Source organism: Trachypithecus francoisi, unplaced genomic scaffold, assembly GCF_009764315.1.
Source record: "Trachypithecus francoisi isolate TF-2019V2 unplaced genomic scaffold, Tfra_2.0 Lachesis_group5, whole genome shotgun sequence".
Taxonomy (NCBI): Eukaryota; Metazoa; Chordata; class Mammalia; order Primates; family Cercopithecidae; genus Trachypithecus; species Trachypithecus francoisi.
This window is the reverse complement of record NW_022681470.1, coordinates 140,234,673-140,260,704: the sequence shown is the minus strand read 5'-3', so window position 1 is coordinate 140,260,704 and position 26,032 is coordinate 140,234,673. Positions and strand designations below refer to the sequence as shown.

The 26,032-nt window shown below is 48.0% G+C and overlaps 1 protein-coding gene and 1 long non-coding RNA gene across 12 annotated transcripts in view; both read right to left on the bottom strand.

The window, feature by feature from the left end:
* ZNF561 (zinc finger protein 561) overlaps nt 1-26,032 on the bottom strand; it is a 73,194-nt gene that overhangs the window by 19,531 nt on the left and 27,631 nt on the right. The window lies entirely within an intron of this gene.
* Nucleotides 6,119-14,593, bottom strand: LOC117076002. Its single transcript, XR_004434197.1, has 3 exons — nt 14,584-14,593; nt 7,420-7,423; nt 6,119-6,209 (listed from the first exon to the last, which is right to left on the bottom strand). It is a non-coding gene; the product is annotated as an uncharacterized LOC117076002 (long non-coding RNA).

Below are 26,032 nucleotides of genomic sequence, written 5' to 3'. Positions count from 1 at the left end.
TGCAAAAAAGAATATTGTCCAAGTTGGCACCAGAGTTGGGGAGTTTTAAGGGTCTAGAAGCCTAGTTGTCAATACCCACAAAAGTCACAGGGGCAAGGGCCCTTGAAAAGAAGGTCATTTGGAGTGGGTAGCCCCCATATCGATTAAACAGGGGGTAGACTTACTCTCCACCGTAAGAGTTACCTGAAGCGCAGCGTCCGTGATGGTCCAGGGGGCTTCTGAGACTATCTGGCAGCATCAGTCTTCAACTGCTAAGCCGAGGAGATCAGCCAAAGAACGTTGGGTTTGAGCTCCAGGAGCTTTTTTTTTTCTTTTTTTTTTTTTGAGGCGGAGTCTCGCTCTGTCGCCCAGGCTGGAGTGCAGTGACCGGATCTCGACTCACTGCAAGCTCCGCTTCCCGGGTTTACACCATTCTCCCGCCTCAGCCTCCCGAGTAGCTGGGACTACAGGCGCCCACCACCTCACCCGGCTAGTTTTTTGTATTTTTTAGTAGAGACGGGGTTTCACCGCGTTAGCCCAGATGGTCTCGATCTCCTGACCTCGTGATCCGCCTGTCTCGGCCTCCCAAAGTGCTGGGATTACAGGCTTGAGCCACCGCGCCCGGCAGAATCCAACTTTTGGAGTCTTTTTTCTAATGTCGGGAGTGGTTTGGGTGATAAAATGCATATTAAGGATAAGACGGCCTTTTGGCCCACATGGGTTTAGGGCTGTAAAGCGTCTAAGGGTAGCTGCTAAGCGGGCCATGAACTGGGCTGGGTTTTCGTCTTTACGTTGGGTAGTTTCCTTTAGCTTGTCATCATTAACAGCGCTGTGTGCTGCCTTTTTGAGCCCCTTGAATAGTCAGGAGACCATGTCATCTCGCCTAGCTATACCTGGGGAGTCCGTCTGGTATTGCCATGGGGATCCTCAACTGCCCGGGTGCCCTCTTGGAGGTCTAGCTCATGAAGATGGCAGGTGTCTGCATAGGACTGAGCTAGAAAATAAACTCTTTTTTGTTCATTTGGGGACAGGGTAGAGGTCAGGATGACATTTAAGTCACACCAGGTTAAATTGTAGGACTGAGTTAGATATTGGAATTCCTGTATATATTTAGTGGGGTCTGATAAGAAAGAGCCTAATGCTGGCTCATTTGGGAAAGGTCTGATAGAGAAAAAGGCACATGTACCCTGACTATGCCTTCAGCTCCAGCTACCTCTCTAAGAGGAAATTGTTGGGAAGGTTGGGAAGAGATAGTCGTAGAACAAAACTGTAAGCCAGACCAGGTGTGAGGACAGGAGGTAATAGAAGGGTTATAGGGTGGGGGAGTGGAGGCTGCAGAAGAATTGGGACCCAATTTAGCCCGACAAGGAGCAGTTGGGGGAGGAGGAGAGTGATCAGAGGGGTCAGTGGAAAAGTAGGATTTGGAGGACTCTGAGCTTGGGGTGGAGACCAAAGGAGCAGATGGGAGAGAAAGAAGGAAAATCTGGGACAAGTTGCATTGGGAGCAGAGACTAGGGAGGGAGTGAAGTGTAAAAAATACCTGGACATAAGGCACCTCAGACCATTTGCCCAATTTTCGACAAAAATGATCTAGGTCTTGTAGGATAGACAAATCGAAAGTGCCTTTCTCTGGCCACTTGGAACGATTGTCGAGTTTGTATTGGGGCCAAGCAGTATTACAGAAGAAAATAAGACGTTTAGGTTTTAGGTCAAGTGTTAGTCAAAGGGGTTTTAGGTTTCTAAGAACACAGGCCAAGGGGGAAGAGGGAGGAATGGATGGCAGAAGGTTTCCCATAGTTGAGAAGGTAAGTAAGTTTAAAGAGGAAGTTAGAGACACGGAGAAATGGATGTGGGCAGCTACCAGGCTTCCAGTAGGCATCCCTGACTGAGTCCTGGACTTTAATGTGGGTAAGCAGCCAAAGCAGGTGTCCCCACAATTGACCTGCCACCAAGGGAATGTGAGTGGGTGATCGAGGCAGGCATCCGCGCGGTGATCAAACACCAAGGGAAGACTGTCTTCCTAAGTCTGTGACCAATGTCAGAGTCTTAGGATGCACGGAGAAAGTGTGTCTCCTTTTCGTCTCTACCAGGAAGGGAGAGAAACTGAAATTGAAAGGAGAGAAATTGAAGGGAGGCGAGAGAGGTGAGGTAGAGAGCAAAGAAAGCGCTTACCCTGGGCCGGGCGCGGTGGCTCAAGCCTGTAATCCCAGCACCTTGGGAGGCTGAGACGGGCGGATCACGAGGTCAGGAGATCGAGACCATCCTGGCTAACACGGTGAAACCCCGTCTCTACTAAAAAATACGAAAAACTAGCTGGGCGACGTGGCGGGCGCCTGTAGTCCCAGCTACTCGGGAGGCTGAGGCGGGAGAATGGCGTAGACCCAGGAGGCGGAGCTTGCAGTGAGCTGAGATCCGGCCACTGCACTCCAGCCTGGGCGGCAGAGCGAGACTCCGTCTCAAAAAAAAAAAAAAAAAAAGAAAGCGCTTACCCGAGTGCAAAAAACCGCTTACTGATTCGAAATTAGTGAGACGGTCCTTGGGCTGGCTGGTCTGATGACCCGAGGTCGTAGGTGGATATCCTCATGGAGGAAGTGTAAGGACAGGGGACGGGTCTCCTGAGGAGTTCTGCTCTCCTCTGTTTCAGCACAAAATGTTACACACGTCTGAGTAAAGATACCACCAAGCAGGCTATGTGTGAGCAACAATGTCTGTGTATTACATCCGGGTGCAGATGGGCTGAGTCCCACAAAACAGTCAGCAATGGGTGGTGGGATTATCATTAGTTCTCATCGGTTTGGGATAGGTGGTGGAGTTAAGAGCAATTTTTTTCGCAGGCAGGGGGGTGGATGTTACAAAGTGCATTCTCAAGGGCAGGGAGGATGTTACAAAGTGCATTCTCAAGCACAAGGGCGGGGATTATCACAAAGTACATTATCACTAGGGCAGGGGGATATCAGGATGGCTTGACCATGATATGGCCAGCTCAGGGGACCTTACCGTTCTGATGTTTAAAATCACATTCTTTTTTTTCCTTTAAAACAAAACAAAACAAAACAAAAAAACAGGGCTTCACTCTGTCACACAGGCTGGAGTGTAGTGGCGTTATTATGGCTCACTGAAGCCTTTACCGTCACGCGCATCCCTGTGAAGAGACCACCAGACAGGCTTTGTGTGAGCAATAAAGCTTTTTAATCACCTGGGTGCAGGCAGGCTCAGTCCGAAAACAGAGTCAGCCAAGGGAGATAAGGGTGGGGCCGTTTTATAGGATTTGGGTAGGTAAAGAAAATTACAGTCAAAGGGGGGTTGTTCTCTGGCAGGCAGGAGTGGGGGGGTCACAAGGTGCTGGGGGGGGAGCTTTTTGAGCCAGGATGAGCCAGGAAAAGGAATTTCATAAGGTAATGTCATCGCTTAAGGCAAGGACCGGCCATTTTCACTTCTTTTGTGGTGGAATGTCATCAGTTAGAAGAGGCAGGGCATTTGCACTTCTTTTGTGATTCTTCAGTTACTTCAGGCCATCTGGATGTATTGGTTCAGAGGCCTGACATTTACCTCCTGGGCTCAAGCAATTCTCCTGTCTGAGTACCAGGGACTACAGATGTACACTACCACATCCAGCTAATTTTTAAAATATTTTTTGTAGAGAAGAGATCTCTGTATGTTCCCCAGGCTGCTCTCGAACTCCTGGGCTCAAGCGATCGTCCCTCCTTGGCCTCCCACATTTTTGGGATTACAAATGTGAGCCACTGTGCTTGGCCCTTTATTCTTTGACATATTTAATTTTTTAAAAAATCAACAAAGATAGAGGGAAAACCCAAACTAGAATATGAATAGGAACAATCAATCTGAACTCTGTATCAAATAGGTAATAAGACCATGTAACAGCAACAACACAGCAACAGTTTCTGCCTAGACATTAGAAATAGAGGCCAGGCACAGTGACTCACCCCTGTCATCCTAGCATTTTGGGACGCTGATGCAGAAGCATAACTTAAACAGGATTTCAAGACCAGCCTGGGCAATGTAGTGAGACACAGCCTTGACCAAAAAAATTTTTTTTTTTTTTTTTTTTGAGACGGAGTCTCGCTCTGTCACCCAGGCTGGAGTGCAGTGGCTGGATCTCAGCTCACTGCAAGCTCCGCCTCCCGGGTTTATGCCTTTCTCCTGCCTCAGCCTCCCAAGCAGCTGGGACTACAGGCGCCCACCACCTCGCCCGGCTAGGTTTTTATATTTTTTAGTAGAGATGGGGTTTCACCGGGTTAGACAGGATGGTCTTGATCTCCTGACCTCGTGATCCGCCCGTCTCGGCATCCCAAAGTGCTGGGATTACAGGCTTGAGCCACCGCGCCTGGCCCAAATTTTTTTTAATTAAAAAAAAAATTAGCTGGGCATGGTGGTACATGCCTGTATTCCCAGTTACTCAGAAGGCTGAGGTGAGAGAATTGCTTGAGTCCAGGAGGTTGAGGCTGCAGCTATTGTTTTAACCGAGCGAGTTAGAGAGAAAACGCCACACTTTGAGATGAATTCAGGAGTCCTTTATTCCAAATTCTCTTGGCCCCAAAGAAGGGGCTAGATTTTCTTTTATACTTTGGTTTAGAGAAGGGAGGAGGATTCTAGCTGTAGCAGTCTTACAGAAGTGTAACAGACCAAAAAGTTAAAAAGACAATGGCCGGGCGCGGTGGCTCAAGCCTGTAATCCCAGCACTTTGGGAGGCCGAGACGGGTGGATCACGAGGTCAGGAGATCGAGACCATCCTGGCTAACACGGTGAAACCCCGTCTCTACTAAAAATACAAAAAAACTAGCCGGGCGAGATGGCGGGCGCCTGTAGTCCCAGCTACTGGGGAGGCTGAGGCAGGAGAATGGCGTAAACCCGGGAGGCGGAGCTTGCAGTGAGCTGAGATCCGGCCACTGCACTCCAGCCTGGGCGACAGAGTGAGACTCCGCCTCAAAAAAAAAAAAAAAAAAAAAAAAGACAAATGGTTACAGGAAAACAAACAGTTCCAGATGCAGGGCCTTTAAATTCATCACAAGGTGATAGGCGTGGGGTCTCTGGGTGTTATGTGCCGGACAGAAACGTGGAGGCTTTATGGTGCTATCTCTCAAGTGAATTCCTGGGAACTGCGGACATTGCTTGCGTTGGTACCTTATCAGTTAATTGCACCCTTTGATATTTTGAGAGTCAGCTTGCACAAGTTAAGTCCTTGAGGAAGGGGATGGGTAAGGAGTCCCTGATGTCTTGTAAATGAAGGAGTCTAATGGAGTCCGTCTGTCCGGTTTTCTCAGCTAAGGGAGAGTCTATTCATTTTACAACAAGGTGAGGTATCTAAGGGAGAGTCTATTCACGTTAAAACAAGGTTGGGTATTTACATTCCCCACTTGTGCTTTTGGGGAATCAAATCATTGATTCCTCAGTTATAACAAGGGGGTCACTATTGGGTTTTAAGATACATAAGTTTGACAGAAGCTATGCGTTGCTTTACAAGGTAAGAAACCAGTTTAATATACATGGCCTGAAGAGTGAGCGTAACAGCAGGAAGAGAAGGGGTCCAGCTAACCTAGTTACTAGTTAGCCATGGATTCCAGTTAAACATGCTTTGATACCAGGGAACGTTATTTTCTCATTCTTGTTGGCATCTATCTAGATTTTCTCAAACCTTTTGGAGGGTACCCTTTATGACCCCAGACTGACTGGCAGAGAAACGACAACTTTCTCCTAGAGTTGCACATAAACCTCCTTGGAAGAGGAAAAGCAGATTTAAACCTCGGCGGTTTTGAAGAACTACTTCAGCTAGAGACTCTACCTGGGTATGCAGTATATCTACGGCTGACTGGAGGTTGCTCAAATCAGCATCTTCCTGTTGAGACAGGGACATTAGTCTAGTTCCTCCCTGTACCAGGGCAGCCGTGCCGACGGCTGATCTGGCTACGTTAAGGCCGGCCAGGAGGGGTACAAGGAGTGGGGTGGCTCAGCGAAATCTGGGATGTAATTCAGGGGAAGCGATGAGAAGTTGTCCTTCTGGCCTACTGTACATGTGTACCTGGGGAAGCACGTGAACTAACAGGCACAGGAGAGGTCCTGGTTCAGTCCTATTGATGCAGCAAGTGAGACCTGAAGTGCAGGCTAGCCAGGTATTGTTAGGTGCCTGGTAGGAGACTGAGGTGCTTAAGGAAGTAAGCAGTGACTGATTACAAGTAGCCTGAAAGGGAGAAGCAGGTAAGTTATATCCGGTGCTAATTAGACAAAAAGCGTTCCCAGACACGTCTCCTAGTGTGAGGGTATGGGGTCGTGCATGACAAGAAAGAGGGCCACTTTTAAGCATGGCTTCTACTCCTAATCCCACATAATAAGGGGGCTTGGCCTTTAGACATAGCCAACAATCTTGAGCTAGTTTAGGCTGGGTGAGATTAAGGAGGTGATCCACCCCGCCTAGAATGGACATCAGGCTGGGTTGGAAATGTTGTCGTTGTAGCTGGGGTTTAGGAACTAGGAATGGCGGTGGAACAGTTAAATCAACCTTGTCTGGGTGTTTTTGCAACAAAGGGTCACCTAGATCAGTTAAAGGCCTAATTGGCTTAGGAGGGCTCCATGATACCAAGATTTTCTTCTGGATGGTGAATATAGTTCCAACATCAAATCCTGGGATATAAAGCCTTAATCCTCATGACATGCCGTATACCATTGAGCTAAATTAGGGTTATGACGGTTATAGTAAGAGGATTACATTTTTTTCCAGTACACAGTCTAGGACGGGAAGCACGAGCTATGGAAAGAGTCAAAGATCAGGTTGATCCCCCAGAGTAAGTGGCTAAAGTTACACATGTCCAGTCAGGGCAGAAAAACTGCTAAGTATCTCGACAACTAGAGTCAGGGTGATTTCCAGGACAGAGTAAAAGTCAACATTTTGGAGTCCTTTTTCTGCACCTTTGGAGCTCCCACATACAGTCTGGCTCCCGGAGTGTCTAAATCCTGCAGCAAGGTTGACGTTCCCTGCTCCCATGACTGGCAGATTGCGTTGTTCCTCTTGGGTATGGGCAGGTTCTGGGAACAAAGCACATAAATTGACTGCACAAGAGACTTCCTTGGAGGTTCCTGTCTTCCAAGTAGTGTTTGCAAGCACACGTCCTGTCGTGAAAGAAGTGAGGAGAAAGAAATAGGAAGGCACAAAGGGCATAACAGGTGGAAACAAACAAGAGAGGTAAATAAAAAGATTAATCTAATGGCTTCACTTGACTTAGGTGCAGTTTTAAGGGACCTGGCCCAGGCTTGGGGACCTATGTTTCCTGCTGGGCTTTGTTGGACTTTTGATGCGGGAGTGATGAATCTAAGCAGGAATGCCGTCCACCTTCAGAGCCGTCGGCATGGTGAGGATGACAGTATGAGGTCCTTTCCAAGCAGGAGTGAGTCCTTCTTTCTGGAACTTTTTAACAAACACCAGGTCACCTAGCTGGAACAAGTGGCAGGGCCCTTTCTAGTCAGGAACTGGATTGGGATGAGCTCCCCAGATACATGGCTGGATGATATCTATTACTTGTTGGAGAGACTGCAGGTTACTGTAATAAATTCGCTTGTGATATTTCTGCTAAATGGATATCCCTTAGCTTAGGCAAGATAGACGGCACCATCCCTTACATGATTTAAAAAGGTGAAAACCTAGCCCGGTAAGGAGTGCATCTTACTCTAAGAAGGGCTGAAGAAAGGAGTCTTACCCAATTCTCACTGGCCTCTAAGATCAGTTTTGTAAGAGTGCTTTTTAGGGTGCGGTTCATGCGTTCTACCTGCCTACAGCCCTGGGGTCGATAGGCAGGCACTATGGAGCTTCCATTGAATGTTTAATGCCTTGCTGACTGACTGAGCTATGGACGAGGTGAAGGCTGGTCCATTATCAGACCCTATGGCAGCAGGCAGCCTATGTCAAGGGATGATTTCATTGAGTAAAAACTTAACTACCATGGTGGCAGTCTCATTTTTGGTGGCAAATGCCTCTGTCTATCCAGAAAAAAGCCAACTAGTACCACAAGGTATTTGTACCTAGCCCAGTGTGGTTTTATTTCTGTAAAGTCAATTTCCCACCTTTCTCCTGATGAATCTCCTCGGAGGCTGTGGCTTGAGCTGCGTTTAGGACCTTGCCTGGCGTTTACCTGAGCACAAGCCGTACACCGGAGAGCTGCTTGGTTCGCTAAGTTCTGAAGGTGGGGGATCTTGAAACGTCCCCTTAGGAGCTGGGCCAGTTTTACTCCTCCTAAATGGGTGGTAGAATGTAGGTGACCAACTAAGGTTTCCCTGAGAGCTCAGGGTATGAAGATTCAAGAGTCAGGAAGAATCCACCAACCTTCCTGATTTTTACTGACCTGGAGATCCGAAGCCAGTTTTACTTCCTCTGCTGAGTATACTGGATGATCTGGCAAGTCTGACTGTGGAAAGGACACTGCAGGCAGTAAGGTTAGAGGCGCGACTGGAAGCCACGCTGCCTCTTGGGCTGCAGAGTCTGCCCTCTGGTTACCACAGGCAACGTGTCTTTTGCAGTGAATTATAGCGACCTGCAGAGGGAGCCATCTGGCTTCAAGTGGGGCTAGAATTTCTTCTTTGTTTTGGATAGTCTTTCCTGCTGAGGCGAGTAGCCCACGCTCTTGATAGATGGCTCCGTGTACATGCACAGTAGCGAAGGCATACCTAATGTCACTGTAAATGTTAGTAGGTGTGTCCTTGCCCCATCGGAGAGCCTGTGTGAGGGCAACCAACTCAGCTCTCGGAGCTGGGGTGCCAGCTGGTAGAGCTTGGGCCCACAGAATATCCATCTCCATAGTGATGGTCGCACCAGCCTTTCAAACTCCCTGCTCAAGGAAGCTGCTACCGTCTGTAAACACGGTGGCCTTTTTTTTTTTTTTTTTTTTTTGAGACGGAGTCTCGCTCTGTCGCCCAGGCTGGAGTGCAGTGGCCGGATCTCAGCTCACTGCAAGCTCCGCCTCCCGGGTTTACGCCATTCTCTCGCCTCAGCCTCCCGAGTAGCTGGGACTACAGGCGCCCGCCATCTCGCCCGGCTAATTTTTTGTATTTTTTTAGTAGAGACGGGGTTTCACCGTGTTAGCCAGGATGGTCTCGATCTCCTGACCTCGTGATCCGCCCGTCTCGGCCTCCCAAAGTGCTGGGATTACAGGCTTGAGCCACCGCGCCCGGCCACACGGTGGCCTTTAAAGGCACCTCTTGGAGATCAGGTCGGCAGTTTCGGTGGTCGCTAGCAATTCCTGGCAGTCATGGACAGGTGTGGTGAAGTCTGGATCTGGGAGTAAAGCTGCTGATTTAAACACCTTGTGGGAGAGAAAGTTAAACGAGGCTGATCTAATAGTAAACCGATACTGTCAAATGGGAGCATTTGACATCCATTTGTCAAAAGCACTTTGCAGTAAAGTCTCTATGGCATGAGGCGCTGTAAGGGTTAAGTTTTGACCTAGAGCCAGTTTATCAGCCTCCTGAACTAGGCTTGCTGTGGCTGCTACTGCTGGCAGGCAACTGTGGCACCCGGAGGCCACAGCGTCTGGTCTCTTGGTCAAATAGGCCACTGGGCATCGCCATGGCCCCAAGGTCTGAATGAGTGTATCCCTTTAGCAACTCCCTGGTTTTCATGGGCAAAAAGGTGGAATGGCTTTGACATATTTGGTAGGACTAGAGCAGGGGCTTCAGTTGATGCCTTTTTCAGGTTTTGGAATGCCTGTTCCTCTGTGTCAGCCTAAATTAGCAGGCCACTCCTTCCTGTAGCAGTATACAGGGGCTTGGCAATCTCCGCGAACCCCGATACCCACAGGCGACAGTATCCCATGGCCCCCAGGAACTCACGTACCTGTCCCTTGGTAGTGGGAGTCGGGATTCGCAGGATGGCTTCCTTCCGGGCACTGGTGAGTGCCCTTTTTCCTTGGTTTATCTTGTACCCTAAGTAGGACACTCTGGGAAGACAAAGCTGGGCCTTCTTGGTGGAGACCCGATACCCGAGCTCCTGAAGGAGGTAAAGTAGGTCCCTAGTATGTTGCAAGCAGTTGTCAGTAGTTTCAGTAGCTAATAAAAGATCATCCATGGCCGGGTGCGGTAGCTCAAGCCTGTAATCCCAGCACTTTGGGAGGCCGAGACGGGCGGATCACGAGGTCAGGAGATCGAGACCATCCTGGCGAACACGGTGAAACCCCGTCTCTACTAAAAAAATACAAAAAAATTAGCCGGGCGAGGTGGCGGGCGCCTGTAGTCCCAGCTACTCGGGAGGCTGAGGCAGGAGAATGGCGTCAACCCGGGAGGCGGAGCTTGCAGTGAGCCGAGATCCAGCCACTGTACTCCAATCTGGGGACACAGCGAGACTCCGTCTCAAAAAAAAAAAAAAAAGATCATCCGTGTACTGAAGAAGTGTGCAGTTACGGTGACTGGCTCGGAACGGTATAGGATCCTGCTGGAGGGCTTCCCCAAAGAGGGTGGGGGAATTTTTAAACCCTTGAGGCAAACGAGTCCGGGTCAGGTGGGTGGTGTCTCCCAAGCCAGGATCTGTCCGTTCAAAACCAAAGATTGGTTGGCTCTTGGGGGCCAGAGGAATAGCAAAGAAGGCATCCTTTAGGTCAAGGACAGTGTGCACTGTATGTTCCAGTGGGAGCAGGCTGAGTAGAGTATAAGGGTTAGGGACAGTTGGATGGATTGTAACTGTTCACTTGTTAACCTCCCTTAAGTCCTGTGCCAGCCAGTAATCATTTGTAATCATTTGTTCTGGGTTTCTGGATCAGCAAAAATGGAGTATTCCAGGCAGACTGACATGGTGTGAGTATGCCAGCTAGTAACAGTCACTGAATATGGGGATCCATCCCCTGCCTAGCCCACTGATTCATAGGATATTGCTTTACCTGGACTGGCAAGGCAGTGGCCAGGAGTTCTACAACCACTGGTAGATGGGGCTTAGCCAGTCCTGGGGGTTTGACTCAGCCTAAACTCAGGGAAAGAGTGTCTGTAAGTCCAATAGGAGAGGATTAGTGTTATTCTCCAGTGGTTGTGATGGTGAAACTAAAAAACGTTCCTCCGACAGAGGGATAGTTAGCAGAAGTTGAGCAGTGGGGGGCGCTGTGCTTCCCAGTGTAAGGTGAGCCCAAACTCACTTCTCATGAGTGTGTGACACAATATTCCTGAATAGTTCCAGTAGCCCCTTGTACAGTCACTCTTTTATTAGAGACACTGCCTAAGGGTGTCTGCAGTAGCGAGTGCTCTGCCCCGGTATCTATTAGGAAGCGCACAGGCTGGCTCCCCACTGTAGTGGTCACCATGGACTTCCCTATTTAAGGGCACGGGAAAAGTTACAGGATGACAGAAGAGGTGAGCAAGGAGGTCTGCAGGGTGGCTATTTTTTTTTTTTTTTTTTTTGAGACGGAGTCTCGCTCTGTCGCCCGGGCTGGAGTGCAGTGGCCAGATCTCAGCTCACTGCAAGCTCCGCCTCCCGGGTTTACGCCATTCTCCTGCCTCAGCCTCCCGAGTAGCTGGGACTACAGGCGCCCGCCACCTCGCCCGGCTAGCTTTTTTTGTATTTTTTAGTAGAGACAGGGTTTCACCGTGTTAGCCAGGATGGTCTCGAACTCCTGACCTCGTGATCCGCCCGTCTCGGCCTCCCAAAGTGCTGGGATTACAGGCTTGAGCCACCGCGCCCGGCGGGTGGCTATTTTGAATCCACCACTGGTCTAATGGGGAGGTGGTCCAGTCACTTGGATGTGGGGTGTGACAATCTAAACCTCAGCAACTTTTATGGTGCCAGGGATCCTAAACAGGCGAACGTTTCCCACACTCATTCCCTGAACAACACCTGATTTGTTTCTGACAGAAAAGGCAGGACTGGGATGGCCAGCCCAAATGACTCAAGAGAAATTTAACCTCCTGTGATAGAAAACCAGCACTGAGGGCCGGGTGCGGTGGCTCAAGCCTGTAATCCCAGCACTTTGGGAGGCCGAGACGGGCGGATCATGAGGTCAGGAGATCGAGACCATCCTGGCTAACACGGTGAAACCCCGTCTCTACTAAAAAAAATACAAAAAAAACTAGCCGGGCGACGTGGCGGGCGCCTGTAGTCCCAGCGACTCGGGAGGCTGAGGCAGGAGAATGGCGTAAACCCGGGAGGCGGAGCTTGCAGTGAGCTGAGATCCGGCCACTGCACTCCAGCCTGGGCGACAGAGCGAGACTCCGCCTCAAAAAAAAAAAAAAAAAAAAAAAAAAAAAAAAAAGAAAACCAGCACTGAGGACCTTGAAGAAGTCCTTGCCCAGATGCCTTAGGCAGTATTGACAACCTGACATATGAAACTTTGACAAACACTAACAGGACAATAAATGCCAAACGGGACAATAGACAAAACAAAAACAAAAACAAACAAACAAACAAAAAACAGGCAATAGACCCTAGGGTATATAAACGATTATGGCAACTTTTTCAGAGTTGGGGGGGAGATGGGATCAGTCAGATGCCTGCCTGGCCGCTCCCCCTAAGGCGACTTAGGCTCTTCTTAGCATTGACAGGCCAGTATAAACCCCCGGCTCAGATCGAGCTATGCCCAGTGCTGCCTTAAGCCTTATGAGGTCGCCACTGAACTGCAGGCGAGGGCCCACTCGAACTCCGTAGCTTTCGCCGTGGAGTTACAAACTGGAGATTCAAGCACAAGCCCTTGAACTCCCCATTCATGCACACATTCACACAGAGTTTATGACAATTTTTCTTATTCTCGTTCTAAACAGAGGTCTCCGGGAGACCTGAACGAGAGGAGAAGAGATAGAGAAAAAAGTGGGAGGCAGACAGAGAAAAAAAGAAGGGGAGAGAGTGACAGACTAGTCTTAATGGAGAGGCCGGCCTGCCAGAAACCAAGACTGTCCTCCAGCGTTCTGGAATATGGACAGAGTCAGAGAGAGACGCCCTCGTCAGGGACAGTCCCCTGTCACCACACCAGAACCAAAGACGCCTAACGGAAAACCAAGGCTCTGTCCTCCAGCGTCCTGGAATGCGGGCAGAGTCAAAGAGAGACACTCTTGTCAGGGGCAGTCCCCTCTCACCAAACCAAAGTCAGATCTGACTTACCTTCCCGGGACCAGAAGTTGAGGACTCAGAAGCTGAATTTTGTGGGCACACACTGGTAGTCGATCCGTTCTCCTCCGGAAGACGGTCGCCTATGGGGACCTGGAACGTTTTCAGGTGGCGACCCCCCCATAAGCCGTCCATCCATCCAGGGTAGCCTGGAGCGAGCCTGGCCCTCACCCAGTGGCAAATATCTCGCTGCGGCCTCCAAATATTGTAACCGAGCAAGTTACAGAGAAAACGCCACACTTTGAGACAAATTCAGGAGTCCTTTATTAACCGGCGACTGAGAGATGGCTAAAGCACGAAATTCTCTCAGCCCCAAAGAAGGGGCTAGATTTTCTTTTATACTTTGGTTTAGAGAGGGGAGGGGAATTCTAGCTGTAGCAGTCTTACAGAAGTATAACAGACCAAAAAGTTAAAAGGACAAATGGTTACAGGAAAACAGTTCCAGGTGCAGAGCCTTTAAATTCATCACAAGGTGATAGGCGTGGGGTCTCTGGGTGTTATCTGCCAGACACAAACACGGAGGCTTTATGGTGCTATCTCTCAAGTGAATTCCTGGGAAATGCAGACATTGCTTGCGTTGGTACCTTATCAGTTAATTCCACCCTTTGATATGTTGAGAGTCAGCTTGCACAAGTTAAGTCCTTGAGGAAGAGGGTGGGTAAGGAGCCCTTGATGTCTTGTAAATAAAGAAGCCAAATGGAGTCCGTCCGGTTTTCTTAGCTAAGGGAGAGTCTACTCATATTAAAACAAGGTGAAGTATCTAAGGGAGAGTCTATTCATGTTATTACAAGGTTGGGTATTACAGTATGATTGCACCACTGCACTCCAGTCTGGGTGACATGGCAAGACACTGTCTCTGAAAAAAAAAAAAAAAAAGACCACCACATCCAGTCAGCTCAAGCCTGTGGCTAGAGATAAGAATCTAGAAACATCTTTCCTGCCCAGGATACTGTTTTCCTCCTGCTTCCTTTAAACTGACTATCCAGGGATTTGCTCCTAAAGTGACCTACGCCCTACTCCCTTACGTATACAGCTAGCTCTTCTCTGCCTCTCATCTGTGCCTTGAGTGACCCACGGATGGAGGACTCTTCTCCCAACTCATTTTGCCCTCCTTTCTCAGGACGTGTAAGCAATAAATCTTTGAAATTATGTCCCATTGTGGTGGTGTTTTGAGTTTGCACCTACCATCTGAAGAACCAGGGGCTGCCCCTGGCTGAGATTTCCCCAGGGAGCTGGTGGGAACACAAGGTCACGTTTCCAGTGCCAGAGCAATGATCAGGCAGGCATAAACCGAACAGATTAGACAAAGGCAGCTAGGTCGCTGGGCGTGGTGGCTCCGCCTGTAATCCAGCATTTTGGGAGGCCGAGGCAGGCGGATCACCTGAGGTCAAGAGTTTGAGACCAGCCTGGCAAACATGGTGAAACCTCGTCTCTACTAAAAATACACAAAATATTAGCTGGCAGTGGTGGTGCGCGCCTGTAGTCCCAGGTACTTGGAGAGGCAGAGGCAGGAGAATTGCTTGAACACAGGAGGCAGAGGTTGCAGTGAGCCAAGATCGCGCCACTGCACTCCAGTCTGGATGACAGACGGAGACTCCATACAAAGGAAAAAAAAAAGAGCAGCTAAGTCATCTGTCAGTATAAACAAGTTTCCCAGCCGGGCGCGGTGGCTCAAGCCTGTAATCCCAGCACTTTGGGAGGCCGAGACGGGCGGATCACAAGGTCAGGAGATCGAGACCCTCCTGGCTAACACGGTGAAACCCCGTCTCTACTAAAAAATACAAAAAACTAGCCGGGCGAGGTGGCGGGCGCCTGTAGTCCCAGCTACTTGGGAGGCTGAGGCAGGAGAATGGCGTGAACCCGGGAGGCGGAGCTTGCAGGGAGCTGAGATCTGGCCACTGCACTCCAGCCCTGGCGACAGAGTGAGACTCCGTCTCAAAAAAAAAAAAAAAAAAAAACAAGTTTCCCAGGTAAGGGACCCGCTGGGCATAGAACAGCCTAAGTTTAGGCTGTCAACCAGCTTTTTAAAATGTATCCCTGGCCGGGTGCTGTGGTTCATTCCTGTAATCCCAGCACTTTGGGAGGCTGAATCAGGTGCTCTCAGGAGTTTGCGAACAGCCTGGCCAACATGGCAAAACCCTGAATCTACTAAAAACACAAAAATTAGCTGGTGCACACCTGTATTCCCAGCTACTTGGGAGGCTGAGGCAGGAGAATCGCTTAAACCCAGGAATTGGAGGTTGCAGTGAGCCGAGATCATGCCACTGCACTCCAGCCTGGGTACACAGAGCGAGACTCTGTCATTTATAATAAATAAAAAAATAAGTTTAGAAAAAAATATGTCTGAAAGGGTCTTGAGCATCCCTGTGAGCAAACTCCAGGCATCATCCATAATGGTGAATGCACAAATACAAAGATATAAATGAGCCAGAGCCAACCTTGCATTCCTGGAGTAAATGCCACTGGGTTTACTATTTTTTTTATCATGGGTTGGAATTTGTTTGCTAATTCCTTCCTTCCTAGCTAGCTAGCTAGCTTCCTTCCTTCCTTCCTTCCCCCCAACCCCCCACCTTTTTTTTTTTTTTTTTATGGAGTTTTGCTCTGTTGCCCAGGCTGGAATGCAGTGGCATGATGTTGGCTCACTGCATTTTTTAAGTTTTTCATAGAGAGTGGGGCTTGCTATCTTGTCCAGGCAGGTCTCGAACTCCTGGGTTCAAGTAATCCTTTCACCTACTTTTTTTTTTTTTATTATACTTCAAGTTCTAGGGTACATGTGCACAACATGCAGGTTTGTTACATATGTATACATGTGCCATGTTGGTGTGCTGCACCCATCAACTCGTCAACACCCATCAACTCGTCATTTACATCAGGTATAACTCCCAATGCCATCCCTCCCCCCTCCCCCCTCCCCATAATAGGCCCCGGTGTGTGATGTTCCCCTTCCCATGTCCAAGTGATCTCATTGTTCAGTTCCCACCTATGAGTGAGAACATGCGGTGTTTGGTTTTCTGTTCTTGCAATAGTTTGCTGAGAATGATGGCTTCCAGCTGCATCCATGTCCCTACAAAGGACATGAACTCATCCTTTTTTATGGCTGCATAGTATTCTCACCTCCTTTCAAAGTGTTGAGACTCTAGGAGTGAGTCACTTTGCCCGGCCACTACTATTGTACTTAGTGCATTTTTCTGTTTGTTTGTTTTTTGAGAAAGTCTCTCAGGCTGGAGTGCAGTGGTGTGATCTCGGTTCACTGTAGCCTCCTGCCTCAGCCTCCTGAGTAGCTGGGACTACAGGCGCATGCCAGCATGCCCACTAAAACTTTTTTAGTTTTAGTGGAGACAAGATTTCACCGTTTTAGCCAGGATGGTCTCAATCTCCTGACCTCGTGGTCCACCTGCCTTGGCCTCCCAAAGTGCTGGGATTACAGGTGTGAGCCACCGTACCTGGCTTACTTAGTGCATTTGTACTAATATTCATTACCAATATGATTCTGTAGTTTTTAATGATTGTACAGTTTTTATAGCATCATATAAAGATTTAGCAAGATTTGCTTCATTTTTAATACTCTGAAAGGATTTATGGAGAATTAGGAACAACTGGACCTTGAAAATTTCATGTAATGTAAAAATGTCTGGCTGGGCATGGTGGCTCAGGCTTGTAATCCCAGCACTTTGGGAGGCCCAGAAGAGAGGATCACTCTAGCTCAGGAGTTTGAGAACAACCTGGGCAATGGAGTGAGATACCTTCTCTACGAAAAAAAAAGTCTGAGCTTAGGTGCTATATTCCTTACCTTTGTTACAGTGTGAGCCACCGCACCCAGCCAAGGCTGGGTAATTTATGAAGAAAAAGAGGTTTAATGGACTCACAGTTCCACATGGCTGAGGAGGCCTCAAAATCATGGCAGAAGGTGAAGGAGGAGCAAAGGCACATTTTACATGGCAGAAGGCAAGAGAGCCTGTCCAGGGGAACAGCTGCTTATAAAACTGACAGATCTCATGAAACTAATTCACTGTTAAAAGAACACCACGCATCTATTATCCTAGCTACTCGACTGACTGAGGCATGAGAATTACTTGAACAGCACAGGAAAACCTGCCCCCATGATTCAATTACCTCCCACCTGGTCTCTCCCACAACACCGTGGGGATTATGGGAGCTATAATTCGAGATTTGGGTGGGGAATTGGTTTGCCAGCCAAACCATATCAGCTGGCAACTTGCTTGCATCTCATAACATCAACCTTTCTTTGGGCCTTCAGTCCTGCTGACTTCAGGCCTGCTGAGTCACTAAGCAGAGGAATATGAATTCAAATCTTGATTTTCTCATCACAGGTCATAGTGGGAGATGTCCAGTCCCTCTGTGAACGCTGACAGAATTCTTTTTTTTTTGAGATGGCGTCTCACTCTGTCACCAGGCTGGAGTGCCATGGCGCGATCTGGGCTTACTGCAACCTCCGACTCCGAGGTTCAAGTGATTCTCTTACCTCAGCCTGCAAGTAGCTGGGACTACAGGGAAGTGCCACCACACTTAGCTAATTTTTGTATTTAGTAGAGACAGGGGGTTCACTTTGTTGCCCAAAATGGTCTCAATCTCTTGGCCTTGTGATCCACCTGCCTCAGCCTCCCAAAGTGCTGGGTTTAAAGGCATGAGCCACTATGCCTGGCCCACAATTCTTTTTTTTTTTTTTCCAATGGAGTCTCGCTGTGTCGCCCAGGCTGGAGTGCAGTGGCACAATCTCAGCTCACTGCAAGGTCCACCGCCCAGGTTCACGCCATTCTCCTGCCTCAGCCTCCCGAGTAGCTGGGACTACAGGTGACAGCCACCATGCCCGGCTCATTTTTTTGTATTTTTAGTAGAGACGGGGTTTCACCGTGTTAACCATGATGGTCTCGATCTCCTGACCTCGTGATCCACCCTCCTCGACCTCTCAAAGTGCTGGGATTACAGGCGTGAGCCACCGCGCCCATCCTCAGAATTCTTTACTGCTAACACGAGTGGGCCTTGTTCTGGAGGATTTCCCAATGTGTCCTGAAGAACCACAGTTTATTGGCTTGTGGGCAAAGGGGTATGTGTATCAGTTGGCCTTTACTGTGTAATAAGCAGCCACAAAATTACTAGCTGAAAACAGCAGCTACTTAATTAGCAGAGGCCTCCTGAGGGTGGACTTGCAAACCTAAGTTGTGCTGGTTTCTACTGGTCAAAGCAAGGACTGACTGGTTCACACAAAAAGGAAAGAAGAGAGATTCCATCTTCAGATAGTAATCTGAAAGACTTGTGGCCATCTGTAACCTACCACAGGGTGTCACTGGGCCTCTGTCAAAGGGCTTATTCTTTCTGCCACCAGGTCTCTCTAGTGGCTTGTGTGACAATGCACTTCCTTCTGGGTCTCATTCCAAGTGTAGTAAGTGTATACGGGAATCACTTTATTCTAACAGCCTAGTGCACTTAGTTGGAAAGTAAAGGTATTAACAAAGATTTTAATTTAAAATTGTTATTTATGGGATGCTGGGCGTGGTGGCTCACACCTGTAATCCCAGCACTTTGGGAGGCTGAGGCGGGCGGATCACAAGGTCAGGAAATCAAGACCATCCTGGCTGACACGGTGAAACCCCGTCTCTACTAAAAATACAAAAAATTCTCCGGGCGTGGTGGTGGGCGTCTGTAGTCCCAGCTAATCTGGAGGCTGAGGCAGGAGAATGGCGTGAACCTGGGAGGTGGAGGTTGCAGTGAGCTGAGATCTGGCCACTGCACTCCAGCCTGGGCGACAGAGCGAGACTCTGTCTCAAAAAAAAAAAAATAAATAAATAAAAATTGTTATTTATGGTAACAGTGAAAAGTAACAACTTTCAAACATCAAGAATAAGTATGATCAATACAGAGAGGGGAACACAATGAGACAGAAAAAAATAAGATGCTAGAAATTAATGCAATTACTAAAGTGTATGTAAGGTACTAAATGTTCAACACAAAAGAATTGCTAATTGGTATTATTCAAGTATTTTTTTCTTTTTTTGTGTGCATGTTATGTGCAGTTTCGCTCTTGCTGCCCAGGCTGGAAGGCAATGGTGTGATCTCGGCTCACTGCAACCTCTGCCTCCTGGGTTCAAGTGATTCTCCTGCCTCAGCCTCCCGAGTAGCTGGGATTACAGGCATGCACCACCACGCCCGGCTAATTTTGTATTTTGTATTTTTTTTTTTTCCTTTGAGACGGAGTCTTGCTCTGTCGCCAGGGCTGGAGTGCAGTGGCCGGATCTCAGCTCACTGCAAGCTCCGCCTCCCGGGTTTACGCCATTCTCCTGCCTCAGCCTCCCGAGTAGCTGGGACTACAGGCGCCCGCCACCTCACCTGGCTAGCTTTTTGTATCTTTCAGTAGAGACGGGGTTTCACCATGTTAGTCAGGATGGTCTCAAACTCCTGACCTCGTGATCCGCCCGTCTCGGCCTCCCAAGGTGCTGGGATTACAGGCTTGAGCCACCGCGCCCGGCCTAATTTTGTATTTTTAGTAGAGACAGGGTGTCTCAGTGTTGGTCAGGCTGGTCTCGAACTCCCGACCTCAGGTGATCCACCTGCCTCGGCCTCCCAAAGTGCTGTGATGACAGGTGTGAGCCACTACGCCTGGCAGTATACAGATTTTTTAAAACTCCAGCTAAAGTATGTATTAAAAACACATTTTTTAAAAAGGGTACAGAAAGACTAAGAAGTAGAGGAAAATCCAGATGATGTAACTATATAAATAACAGAATTAGTGGAATAGAAAACATGCGGGAAATAGTGTAGAGTTTTCAAGCCAAATATTATTTGAAAGAACTCACAAACCTGGGTACTTTCTACCAAGATTAACACAAGAAAAGGAAAAGAACAATTAAAAAGTCATTACAGAATGCAAAAGGAGACTGAAGTTATACAACCAGCAAAAATGAAAAATACAGAAAGTATAAATTTTTGCTACACATTTGAATATAAAAACATGCCTAGAATATTCTCAAAATGCTTATGCAAGCCCTAGTTGTCTTTTTTTCTTTTTTATAAGATGGAGTTTTGCTCTTGTAGCCCAGGCTGCAGTGCAATCTCGACTCATTGCAACCTTCACCTCCTGGACTCAAGCGATTCTCCTGCCTCAGCCTCCCGAGTGGCTGGGATTACAGGCGCCCGCCAACTCACCTAATATTATTTTTTGGATTTTTAGTCGAGACAAAGTTTCACCACGTTGCGCAGGCTGGAAGTCCTGACCTCAGGTGATCCGCCTGCCTTGACCTCCCAAAGTGCTGTGATTAAAGGTGTGAACCACCATGCCCAACCTAGCTGTCTTTTTTTTTCTTTTCGAGATGGAGTCTCATTCTGTTGCCAGGCTGGAGTGCAGTGGTGAGATCTAGGTTCACTGAAACCTCCACCTCAGGGGTTCAAGAGATTCTCCTGCCTCAGCCTCCTGAGTAGCCGGGATTACAGGGGCACATCACCACATCCAGCTAATTTTTGTATTTTTAGTAAAGATGGTTTCACCATGTTGGCCAGGATGGTCTTGATCTCGACTTTGTGATCTGCCTGCCTCAGCCTCCCAAAGTGGTGAGATTACAGGCGTGAGCCACTTATGCCTGGCCTGATAACTTTTTTTTTTTTTTTGGAGAGATGGGGTCTATGTTGCCCAGACTGATCTTGAACTCCTGGCCTCAAGGAATCCTTCTGACTGAGCTTCCCGAAGTGCCAGGATTAAAAGTGCGAGCCCTATGACCAGCCAGAGGAGAGAATTTTCACTTTTTAAAACATTTTGTAATATTGGCCTAGCGTGGTGGCTCACGCCTGTAAACCCAGTACTTTCGGAATATGAGGCATGGGGATCACCTGAGGTCAGGAGTTTGAGACCAGCCTGGCCAACTTGACGAAACCCTGTCTCTACTAAAAATACAAAAATAGCCAGGCATGGTGGAGGCTGCCTGTGATCCCAGCTACTGGGGAGGGTGAGGCAGAAGCATCGCTGGAACCGGGGAGGTGGAGATTGCAGTGAATTGAGATCATGCCATTGCACTCCAGCCTGAGCAACGAGTGAAACTGCATCTCAAAAACAAAGAAACAAACCAAAAAACCGAAAATATTTTGTAGTATTTTTAAATACAGATGTGGTGTCGCTATTTTGCCCAGGCTGGTTTGAACTCCTTGGCTCACGGCATCCTTTTGCCTCAGCCTCCAAAAGTGCTGGGATTACAGGCCTGAGCCACTATTCCCAGCCTAAATGATTCTTATAGATTAAGAATTTAGAAAAAGTAGAAACATGCCCAAGTATAGTATATGACAGTCATTATATGAGGGACCAAAAAAAAAAAAAAAATGCATTGTTATTCAAGCATAGCTCCATAACTGTTAGTAAAGGTAGTCAAATAAGTCTTTTTAAATGATCCATTATGTCATAGTTGAGCTTATCCAGGAATACAAGGTTGATGTAACATTAGAAAAGAAATAAATACAAAGACCACATTTAGTTAATTTATTTATTTTTGACAGAGTCTCATTCTGTCACCCAGCATGCAGTGCAGTGGTGCAATCTCAGCTCAATGCAACCTCCACCTCCCGGGTTCAAGCGATTCTCCCGCTTCAGCTTCCCAAGTACCTGGGATTACAGGTGCATGTCACCACACCCAGCTAATTTTTGTATTGTTAGTAGAGATGGGGTTTCACCATGTTGGCCAGGCTGGTCTCGAACTCCTGACCTCAAGTGATCTGCCCACCCCTGCCTCCCAAATTGCTGGGATTACAGGCATGAGCCACCACACCCAGCCTGATCACATTTTAGAAAAGCGCCCGTCCATGCATTCACTTCTTCAAGTTTGTTTTTTTTTTTTTTTTTTTTTGAGACGGAGTCTCGCTCTGTCGCCCAGGCTGGAGTGCAGTGGCCGGATCTCAGCTCACTGCAAGCTCCGCCCCCCGGGTTCACGCCATTCTCCTGCCTCAGCCTCCCGAGTAGCTGACACTACAGGCGCCCGCCACCTCACCCGGCTAGTTTTTTGTATTTTTTGGTAGAGACGGGGTTTCACCATGTTAGCCAGGATGGTCTCGATCTCCTGACCTCGTGATCCGCCCGTCTCGGCCTCCCAAAGTGCTGGGATTACAGGCTTGAGCCACCGTGCCCGGCCTCAAGTTTGTTTTTTGAGATGGGGTCTTGCTATGTTGCCTAAGCTGGTCTAGAACCCCTGGGCTCAGGCCATCTTCCCAAGTAGCTAAAACTATAGGCATGCATCACCACATCGTTTCATTGAAGTATTTATTAGGTACCATCATGAGTTAGGTGCAGTTGTAGGTACTTGAGTTTTATCAGTAAATAAACATGATCATCACAGAGGATGCGCAGGAAGCATTTAACAAATTCAAGAGGAATTCAGCCCCATAAATTATGAAATATTGGGAAATCATTCATCATGTAAAAACCGGATATAACGAAGAAACCTTTCCTACAGAAGATAACCTCTTCAAAAAATAAAAAATAAAAAGCTACAGCCAAGCCAATAAAATGGAGCACATATCTCACCAGAACTGCAAAGACAAGTATGCTGGTATTACTACTTTTAGTTGATATTGTGCTGCAGGTTGAAATCAGTCCAGTAAAGCAAGAAACTAGAGAGAGCTTCATCACATGAATTTTGGGCGTCATTGTTCAGTCCAAAGTACTTAATGATTCTTTTCTCTTTCCACATAGACAATCAGATAATCCGTAAATAATGACTCTTAGAGTTTTCCACTTCAGGAATTAGAGATATATAGTGACCCCAGTGACCCCCAAATTTCATATGAAGCTCCAAACCCCAGTGTGACTGTATGTGAAAAGAGAAGGGGGTGGGGTGGGGAGGGGAGACCGACTGACCTATTTGTTGGTCTCCATCATGTGAAGACACGAGAAAGTGGGCACTGACATGCCAGGAAGAGCGTTCTCACCAGAAGCTGACCATGCTGGCACTCTGATTTCAGACTTCCAGCCTCCGGATATGTGAGAATATAAATTTGTGTTTTGGGACAGACGCAGTGGCTCAGGCCTGTAATCCCAGCACTTTGGGAGGCCGAGGCGGGTGGATCACCTGAGCTCAGGCCTGACTAACATGGAGATCAGCCTGACCAACATGGAGAAACACTGTCTCTACTAAAAATATAAAATTAGCCAAGATTTGGGATGCATGCCAATAATCCCAGCTATTTGGGAGGCTGAGGCAGGAGAATTGCCTGAACCCAGAAGGTGGAGGTTGCGGTGAGCTGAGGTCACGCCAGTGCACTCCAGCCTGGGCAACAAGAGTGAAACTCCATTTCAAAAAAAAAAAAAAAAAACCCAGAAGAAAGAAAAAAAAATTGTTTTTTTAACCTCATTTATTTTAAATTAAACGAATTTGTAAGCCATTTGGTCTGTGGTATCCTATTATGGACGCCCAAGCTGACTAACGCAGATTTTGGCACTGAAAAGTGAGGCACTGCAATTAAAAACAAACAAACAAAAAAACTAAAAATGTGAAGCAGCCTTGAAACTGACAAATGAGTAGAGGCTGGAAAAATTCTGATGTGTAAGCTGGAAATAAGGTTGGTAAGGGTGATTCCGGTGAGGTGTCATTGGGGAATGAGGAACATGCTATTAGGAAATGAAGAAAAGACAACCCTTGATATGAAGCGGTGAAGAACTTGGCAGAATGTATTCTTTTTTTTTTTTTTTTTTTTTTTGAGACAAGAGTCTTGCTCTGTCGCCCAGGCTGGAGTGCAGTGGCCGGATCTCAGCTCACTGCAAGCTCCACCTCCCGGGTTCACGCCATTCTCCTGCCTCAGCCTCCCGAGTAGCTGGGACTACAGGCGCCCGCCATCTCGCCCGGCTAGTTTTTTGTATTTTTTAGTAGAGACGGGGTTTCACCGTGTTAGCCAGGATGGTCTAGATCTCCTGACCTCGTGATCCACCCGTCTCGGCCTCCCAAAGTGCTGGGATTACAGGCTTGAGCCACTGCGCCCGGCCTGGCAGAATTGTATTCTAACATTTAGTGCAAGGTAGAGCTTGAGAGAGAGAAAATTGGGTATGCATCACTAAGATCTGTAATTAAAGTGTTTTTTTTTTTTTTTTTTTTTGAGGCGGAGTCTCGCTCTGTGGCCGGGACTGGAGTGCAGTGGCCAGATCTCAGCTCACTGCAAGCTCCGCCTCCCGGGTTTATGCCATTCTCCTGCCTCAGCCTCCCGAGTAGCTGGGACTACAGGCGCCCGCCACCTCGCCCGGCTAGTTTTTTTTTTTTGTATTTTTTAGTAGAGACGGGGTTTCACCGTGTTAGCCAGGATGGTCTCGATCTCCTGACCTTGTGATCCACCCGTCTCGGCCTCCCAAAGTGCTGGGATTACAGGCTTGAGCCACCGCGCCCGGCTGTAATTAAAGTGTTAAAGGACACAGGAAGCTTCACTCTTCCTGACTACTTACGAGAAAATGTGCTGGGAACAGGCCTCCCAAATCTGGCCATAAACAGGCCATGAGAAACTGGCCATAAACACAATCTCTGCAGCACTGTGACATGCTCCTGATGGCTATGAGGCCCACGCTGGAGGTTGCTGGTTTACTGGAATAAGGGCAGGGAACACCTGACCCACCCAAGGCAGAAAACTGGATAACCGCTGAAGGCATTCCTAAACCACAAACAATAGCATGAGTGATTTGTGGCTTAAGGACATGTTCCTGCTGCAGATAACAAGGCACAGCCTGTCCCTTTCATTCCCACAAGGAATACTTTTAGCTAATCTATAATCTATAGAAATAATCACGGGCTTACTGTCAGTAAATACTCTGTTGGAGGCTCTCAGCTCTGAAGGCTGTCAGCCTTGATTCCCACTCTGCACTCTAGTTCTGTGCCTGTGTCTTAATTCCTCTAGTGCCACTGGGTTAGGTTCTCCACCACCAAGCTGGTCTCGGCAAAAATGCAAAAGAGGAGACCTGAACTGCAGAAGAAATAGTTAAGGAAAAAGGAACCAGAACTTGGAGATTTGGAAAATTCTCAGCCTATCCATACTGCAAAAATTACAAAACTTGTGCTGAAGAGAATCCTCAAAGTGTGGCTGAACAATCATTTATTTGATAAAGAGATCATGAGTGGGATTTATGGATTATATCAGCCATCTTTTTTTTTTTTTTTTTTTGAGACAGAGTCTTGCTCTGTCGCCCAGGCTGGAGTGCAGTGGCCGGATCTCAGCTCACTGCAAGCTCCGCCTCCCGGGTTTGCGCCATTCTCCTGCCTCAGACTCCCGAGTAGCTGGGACTACAGGTGCCCGCCACCTCGCCTGGCTAGTTTTTTGTAGTTTTTAGTAGAGACGGGGTTTCACCATGTTAGCCAGGATGGTCTCGATCTCCTGACCTCGTGATCCGCCCGTCTCGGCCTCCCAAAGTGCTGGGATTACAGGCTTGAGCCACCATGCCCGGCCTATATCAGCCATCTTAACAGAAGAGAGAAGAGAGACTGGATTATACTAGAAGACACACTGCCACTTACATTGTGCCACCTAAAATGGACAGAGAGGACAGAACAGAACAGGCAAGGTTGTCACACTTCTTATAAAAAGAAGGGGACACAGAAATAATCACTGTGAAAGTACACTGGCAGTTAAGGATGGTTTCATACCTGCTATGCCCTGCAGGATTCATGGGAACAGAAGAGACCCTCGGAGAAGCATCTTTAGCAACCCACCTCTGAGGCCTACATCATCTTGGCTTCTGGTAAATTTTGACATGAATGTGCCACACTGGCAGCCACTAACCAACAGGGGCTGGGATCAATCTGCATGATGTATCTCATACAGAACTTGTTAATGCTATGATCTTAGGAATGTAATCACCAAGGTGAGGCAGGCTGCAGTACCGACCTCACCATCCATGACCCTTCTTCACAGATGCCCAGACTCAGGCAAACACGAAGTTGTATTCAGAACCTGTAGGTTTAATTTCAGACCCTCAGGATGGCATCTAAGGCCAATCCATGAGCCATT